Genomic DNA, 8092 nt, shown 5'->3' on the forward strand with positions numbered 1-8092 from the left:
ATTTGAAGCCAAGCTAGTAGCCATTATTTTAGCTCTTCGTGAAATTCCTACGACAGAGACCAGTGCAATCATCCTAACAGTCTCACTTTCGGTGTGTGCAGCTCTGACAAACTCTGAACAATCTCGTGCCCTAGCAGTGTTCCACACATTAGCACCACCGCATTTAAAACTCCTCAAATTAGTATGGGTCCCAGGTCACTGCGGATTACAATTAAATGAATTGGCAGATGCTTTGGCACGAGCATCACTCGATGGACCAGTAATTTCAGTACTTCCCGAGTTAGAATACTTATCAGGGGTTAGATATAGGAAATTCGCTCTTTTTACAGATAGTTTAGAAAATATCACACAATGGATAGATTATCAGCACCTCAAATTTCCATGGAAAGCCCAGTGGAGTCCGTCAAAAAAAACTTGAAATTATAATTTCTAGATTTCGGTGCCGTGTCCCCCCATTAAATTTTTATTTACACAGAGCTGGTCTGACACTTTCCCCCCTTTGTCCGTTCTGCGAAGAATCAGAAACTATTGAACATTATTTTGGCTCATGTCGTAACTATGCATTAATTAGCAAACGACTTTTAGACATTCCATTTGCGAAGCTAGGTTTAAATTTAACCGCAGAAAATGTTCTAAGTTTTGGTGCCTCTGTTTTGGGAAATTGCCACAGAGATGCATTCGATGCGGTGTGCAATTTTATTCAAGACTCTAAACGTTTTTCAACATAAAGCCCTCGTTAACAAATACTAAAAAAAAACGGGTCGAAAAGTAATTTTTTATTCTGGATAAATCCGTGACATACCAAATTAATCGGGTTTGGCAAAACCAGCTGTCTGGTCAGCTCCCAAAATCAAGTTGTAGCTATTAGTGTCTACTTTGTTATTGATTTTTTCTCACTATCTAAATTTTTGGGTTATTTCTTTTTTTCCAACATACTGTCTTCACTATACAACTCCCCCCCGCCTTTTTTTTTCGTTGTAAGCAATAATGCAGTTATCGTTCATATGAGACTATTTGTGCTCTTGGCCAGTCCCGCAGAGTGGGTACGAGCCATGGAATAGAGGATACAAACAAACAAACAAACAAACAAAAGCACGATTGCACGCTCAAGATACTGCATATGGTTATGCGACATCTCGCTTTGCCTGTGTAATTATCATTCCCAAGAAGCTAGAATGGCTAGAGGAAGAAATCTTTGTGGCGGGAGCACTCACTACAGATGGAAATGCTATGCGTGGTTTTGTGCGCGTTATTTGAAGCGGCGAAGGCAGCACGCGATCATAGCGTATGCCAGCCTGGACCACTGTTGTACTCCGCACATAAGTGGATTTAAGGGGAGATGCTATTCGAAGACACTTTTTTTAATATAATAACAAAACTTGAGCTGTTTATGGAACGTTTTATGCTGATTTCAAATATATAATTAGTTTTTATGCAAGTTGCATACTTTTTGCTCTGCAACAAGACAAATTGAAAACATTAACCCTTTTCCCCCCTCTTTTCATCCCTAAACTTATGTAATTTTTTACTATTCATAGTTCATATTGCTTCAAATTAAGTGTAGAGTGCCAATAAATAATTAGCAAGCACATACAAAATAAGTAATGCGCGTGGAAAATAGTAGACGTAGAAAGTCCATATTTCACCTATCCTAGTAAAGGTATACATACAACTTTTTTGCATACAATAAAATAATAAAATTTAAACTAGATAATTGCATGTTTCATGCTTTGAAAAAAAATTGGGCGAAATTTCATGCAGATCTAAGCACTAGAAGTGCCCGAAAAAGGAGAGGCACATTGAAAAAAGTGGCAAATTTTGTATTTCGAAAAAAAGTTGTAAAGTCAAAATTCAGTTTTTATTTATGAAAGATATCATTAAATCAAATGAACTTTCTACACCGAAAAGAACAACCCTTCTTGTAGTGGCCACTGCGACTAAAATACGCCAGCGCCAGGAGTTTGTCCCTCTCGGATTTTTCGCGCCGACTCCTCACAGACATTTCGCCCACATACAGGGCCATGAAACGCTTGTCAAACTTTCGCTCAATCTCGCAGAGCTGTGTGCCAACTGCAAGCTAGGCAGAAGTTCGACAGGACTGTGAAATTCAAACTAAGCGTTTTGCAGCCATGTTTGTGCCACATACCATTGTACATAATGACAATGTCGTCCCTGCTAAGTTCTCTCACTGCGAGCTCTTTCGACCTCTCAAGGTTGGTGCTGACGTCATCCATTGCCGCATCACGAACTTTACGGCTTACGGGTGTGAATTACTTTTGATGCATTGGCTTTTGCAAGCCAACAACTGCCGCAAATCGGACCAGCTGCTCATAGCCTATTCCTACAGAGCGCGCCGCACAACGGATTTCACATGTGAGCAATGGCTCTTTTCATTCACAACGTAGATAATTACACAAAAAAAGCATTGTTCAGCTGCACTGCTCGACAAGACATGGACCCCGCAAATAGGTTTCACAGCACATACAGTGCGCAGCGGCCAATGGAGATCCCCGATTCGTACCACGTGATAAGCCAGTCACGGCGCTCGAAAACGCACAGAAGAGTCCTTCTTTTTATTATTTATTCCCCTGCATCAGCGAGAGAAACTGTTGGTATTTGAAGAGTGAGGCTCGGCTCTTCGACTCAAGCGATCAACAATGGCGAGCGGCGGCGCATTATCGGCGGCAAGGTGCTCGAAGACTGCATGCTTTGGATCTTTTAACAGGCACTTTGTGCCCTTTAGATGCAATTTTAAAGCGTTTCAAGTGAAGTCTCGACCTGCATTATTTTCTTCATAGCAGTAGAGGTACTAGTAACATCAAAACAGGAGAAAATTAAAAATCAATAATTTTGAAAAAAAATTCGCGTTTTTTGACCCGCATCTCCCCTTAATAACAACCAGCACACTCGAGTATGTGGTGCCTGTTATTAAAAAGCCCAATCATTTAGAGCTAGATAGCTATTGACCAATATCATCAACTTTTTTTTGCAGCAGACTACATGAGCATATTGTCGCCAACCACAGCACAGAATTTTAGTAAGAAATTCAATTTCGATATACTTTCAGCACGTCTTTAGAAAAGGCTATTCCACTGAGATAGAACTGTTAACTGTAATTCACACATATACGAAAAGTTTAGATAATAATGGTCAAGTGGACACTCTATTTCAGATTTCTGTAAGGAATTCGGCTAAGTAGTTCATTATAAACGTATTTAGAAGCTTAGCGATTACAATATTCCGAACAATACAAATTCTTGGATAGAGGATTATGTGTCACATCGAGTGCAGTTTACCGCTATTGAAGGTATCAACTCGAGCTCTCTTCCAGTAACATACGGTTGTACCCCAGGGCAGCGTCCTGGGTCTATTGTTGTTTTTAATTTATATAAATTTCATTGTTAGCATTGGTACAACAGGTATACAGATAAGATTGTTTGCGGGCGATTGTGTTTTATTCTGGGAAATATGTACAGTGCATGACCAAGCAAACCTTGAAATAAGTCTGTAGAACACTCAAAAGACAGCTGAGGCATGGCTATAAACACGAAAACAACAGAAGGTCTTGGCATAACACGCAAGAAAATTGCACTAAAGCATTCGTACACGCTCACTGCTTCACCCCTGAGGGAGGTTAAAAGTACAATTGCTTAGGTGCAACGTTCACGAATAATTTATTGTGGAACCTACATATTAGCATTATTTATTCCTCTGCTTTCTGTTAACTTTGCTTCCCCAAACCCACTCAAAAATTCTGGTGCAAGCATTCAATTAGTTATATGACAATTATTCAACCCAAATTACAGTACGCTTGTATTAAATGGGACCCACACACCAAATATAGCAATGAAGGAGAGTAGGGAATCCAAAGAACAGCTGTCCAATTTATTTTCTCTGAGTTTTAGCGCTCCAATACACCCACACAGGTCCTGATAAAAAATGTAATTCCGCGGCACAAAACACGCCGCCATATGCTTCGCCTTCACTTCCTACAAACATGACTTTACAATATCTATAGAGCCCGCGTTTTATCTGTCCCCCATTCCACTGACGTAAACGTTATGACCGCACACATGTAATAACCGTTCGTTTTGCAAGAATAGATACCTACAAATATTTTTTTCTCTAGCACAGTGTCGGAATGGAACTCCTTGAACTAATTTAATTAAACGAGCTCGTTACTATGTTTTACTTGTGGTACCACCATACAGTTTGCAGCATTTTCTTATTATATCTATACTACTTATATCTTAGTAGTAAGTTGCGTTTTTCGTTTACATATTAGGCTTCTTTCTGCGTTACGTTAGAGGTTTTGTATATTGCTTGGTCTATCTGTATTGATATTTCGTATTGGACTTCCTGTTTTGTATATGAAATCAGTGCTCTTCCAGCAAGGACCGAAGTTTGGCTTGCGGTATGTTGAAAATAGAAAGAATAAATAAAAACGGAAACCTATCTCTAGCACTGCATGATCATCTGAAAGTAAGGCACTAATACTTACCAAAGCATGGCTAAGAGATGAAATCTCTGATGATGAAGTTTTGTTAGAATTACCGAGCTTCAATTTGTACCGAAACGATAGTGTGTCTAAACGCGGTGGCGGTCAACTCATTGCTGTTCAGGAGCATTTATGTTGCTTAGTCGTACATTTTGAAAATAGCTAGAAATGCAATTGGTGTGTGCAGAAGAAAACCCATCGTTGGCAAGCATCATCGCCACTGCTTCGGTAGTGGGTTCCGGGCTCCTCTCGCTCACCTCACGCTGATCTTCGCCGGCATCTGCCTTGACGTTGCTCTGTCCTGATCGTATTTTCATCGTAGAGCCGCCGTCACAACACACGCCCATAAACTCCTTTTCAATCAGTGGAGGGCGCTCACATTCCCTGTCGCCTGAACGCAAGGTCTTCAGCGGAGTTGAAGAGACCGATGTAGAAGACTGGCTCACCTATTACGAACTGGTGAGCACAAACGACAAGTGGGATGGCGTAGACAAGTTGACTAACGACATATTTTACATCGCTGAAGTTGAGAAAATGTGGTATAACGAAAAAAAACGATATTGCGACATGGTTAATCTTCAAAACGTCATTTACTGACATTTTTGGCCGAACAACGCTTGCGGACTCGCGCACAAAAGCCATCGGAATCATTCACCGGGTACATCTAAGACATTGTTGGTCTTTGAAACCGTATGAACACTGCCATGCCTGAGTCAGAGAATATTCAGCACATCCTCAAAAAGATAAATGACGGCACATTTCAGATGCTCCTGGCCCGTAATTCTGCCAGCGTTGCGGAACTTGTCACTTTATGTTGAAGTTTCGACGAATTGAAAAAGCAGCGCGCCCTGACTTGGCCGTTTTCCTCACACGGCGACTCGCTCTCCAGTCTTACTTCTGTTCCCGATCACTCACCGACCCTGCAAGAGAGTCAAGACAATGTGCGTGAAGAAGTAGCTGGGCAACTGTCATTGATTCCGTCCTCCCGTCTGCCCTCACCGCTCCGCGACGTTATTGCCGAAGAGGTAGCTCAGGCTGTTCCCGTCGCTGCCCACCAGCAGTATGTGGCCACGCCTGTTCCCCATGCGCCGGCTATGCAGCCCGTAGCCACGCTTCTTACGTATGCCCAGGTGGTACGCAGCAGACCCCGCCAGCCAAATTTGCCACCCATGTCTCCACTTCCTCCCCACTCTGCCCCTCTTTCGACGCTTTGGGCCACACCACGAGTCAGGAATTTCTGGTGCACACATGACAATCGACCCATTCGCTACACCTGCGGTACTCCAGGACACGTGGAAAGATCGCCGTTGCTTCCAACCACTCCACGTTGCTACTCGTACGTTTCTGTATGACCCACAGCCCATGCACCTACTTGCTCCATGTCCCTCACTGCAGTATGGCTTCACTAACCTGCCCGAGTCTCAGTCATCCCAGCACCCATCGCAGACTCAATCTCCCCGCTCCCCGTCTCTTCCCAGGTGATCACTGTCCCCAATGCGTCCCCAACCCGCTTTCTCCAACCGGGAAAACTGAACGCCGCAGTTCCACAGGCAAGAACTGCGCCATCGTCGAAATGCCCAAGTCGTCGCGCTTCACCGGCTAACGTCATCGCCAGATCTGTCGATGGTGTTTCTACGTTTGCCCTCGTCGACAGAGGTGCTGCCGTTTTTGTTATAACCACCCAGCTCTGCCGCTCAGTACGCAAAGGAGCCACGCCACTCTTTGGATTGTCGCTTTGTACGGCTAGCTCTCAACCAGTTTGACCTCTCGGCACCTGTACGGCCCGCATATTCATCCAAGGCTCTATGAACGTTGTCTAGTTAATCGTCCTTTCGGTGCGCTCGCATGACGTTATCCTCAGGCTGGACTTTCTGTCACATCATCAGGCCGTAATTGACTGAACGCACTGACGCACTGAAGCTCAATTTTCGCACTTGATTGATGAACCTTTGCACGAAACCCTTGATCGATCGCCAAAACTGGTCGTGCGTGAGGACACTGAAATTCCACCAGCCTTTCTTGCCGTTGTCCCTGTTTGCTGCGATGACCATAACGATGCTACGGTAATGCTTACACCTTCTGACATTTTCATGAGTCACAGAGCCGTTTCCCTGCATTTCTGTACACTTGACGTCACTGCTGACCAAATCAATATTTTCCCGAAATTTACTACACTGAAAGAATTACGCAGTTTTGTTGGACTATGCTCGTACTTCTGGCGCTTTGTTCAAAACTTCGCGTCGATCATGTCACCACTGACCAACCTCCTATGCGGTGACGGATACATTTCATCCTTGTGTCCTGATTGCGACGTCGTGTTTGCCACGCTCCGTAGTCTCCTAACGTCTCCTCCCATTCTTCGGCATTGCGGCCCAACAACTGTAATGGAAGTTGACACAGACGCTAGCGGGATGGGTCTTGGCGTGGTCCTCGCCCAACGCAAGCCGGGCTATCCGAATACGTCGTTGCTTATGCGAGTCGCACGCTCACTAAACTTGAGGCCAATTACAGTGTCACTGAAAAGGAGTGCTTAGCGCTAGTGTGGGTGCTTCGCAAGTTTCGCTCTTATTTGTACGGTCGCCCATTCGACCTGGTAACGGAACATCATGCACTTTGTTCGCTCGCCCCATTGAAACATCCTTCTCGCCGCCCAGCTAGGTGAGCACTGCAAATATAGGAGTACAAAATTTACGTCATCTATCGCTGCGGACGCAAGCACATTGACGCCGACGCCCTGTCCCGTTCACCTTTACCTCCCGACTCTGCCTGCGGAACCACTGGTACCAACTCCGTTGCATTTCCCGACCTTGACTCCTTTGCTAATGAACAACACAAGGACCCATGGATTGTTCCCTTTTTGACTGTCTCTCTACATCGTCGACCACTGCGGCATCACAATCTCTCTGAAGTCAAGCTGCTCATTTCGCCATTCGTGATTGGCTGCTACACCGACGCAGCTATGCCCCTGAAAGTCGTGACTCTTTGTAGTCCCCCACAGCTTGTGATCACAAATATTCACCTCCTTTCACGACGATCCCCAATGTGGGAATGCCGGAGTTTTCAAAACTTGCGAACGTATTTGCCATCGCTTCTACTGGCGCGGAACGTATGATTTTCTTCAAAAATTTGTTATGGGCTGAGCTGACTGTCAGCACCGCAAATCACTGCCTTTCCACTCGTCCAGTGCGCTTTAGCCACTCTCGTGCCCTGCCAGACATTTTGATCGGATTGGAATTGATCTCTATAGCCCTCTACCGATAACATAAGATGAAAATCGGTGCATCGTAGTCGCTGTGAACCATTCAAAACGCTACGCTGAGACCGCCGCTCTTCCAAGTGCCTCTGCGCAGGACGTAGCGTCCTTCGTCCTCCATCACTTTATACTACGGCATGGTGCACCTCGAGAACTACCAAGTGACCGAGCTCGAGCCTTCCTATCAGAAGTCATCACGGCTCTGCTTTCTGAATGCAACGCAAGACCACAGCATACCACCCACAGATTAACGGGGTTATCGAGAGATTCAACCGCACTCTCGGCGATATGATCACGATGTGTGTGACATCTGAATATACTAACTTCGATCGCATTCTTCC

Source organism: Rhipicephalus microplus, chromosome 1 (assembly GCF_043290135.1).
Source record: "Rhipicephalus microplus isolate Deutch F79 chromosome 1, USDA_Rmic, whole genome shotgun sequence".
Taxonomy (NCBI): domain Eukaryota; kingdom Metazoa; phylum Arthropoda; class Arachnida; order Ixodida; family Ixodidae; genus Rhipicephalus; species Rhipicephalus microplus.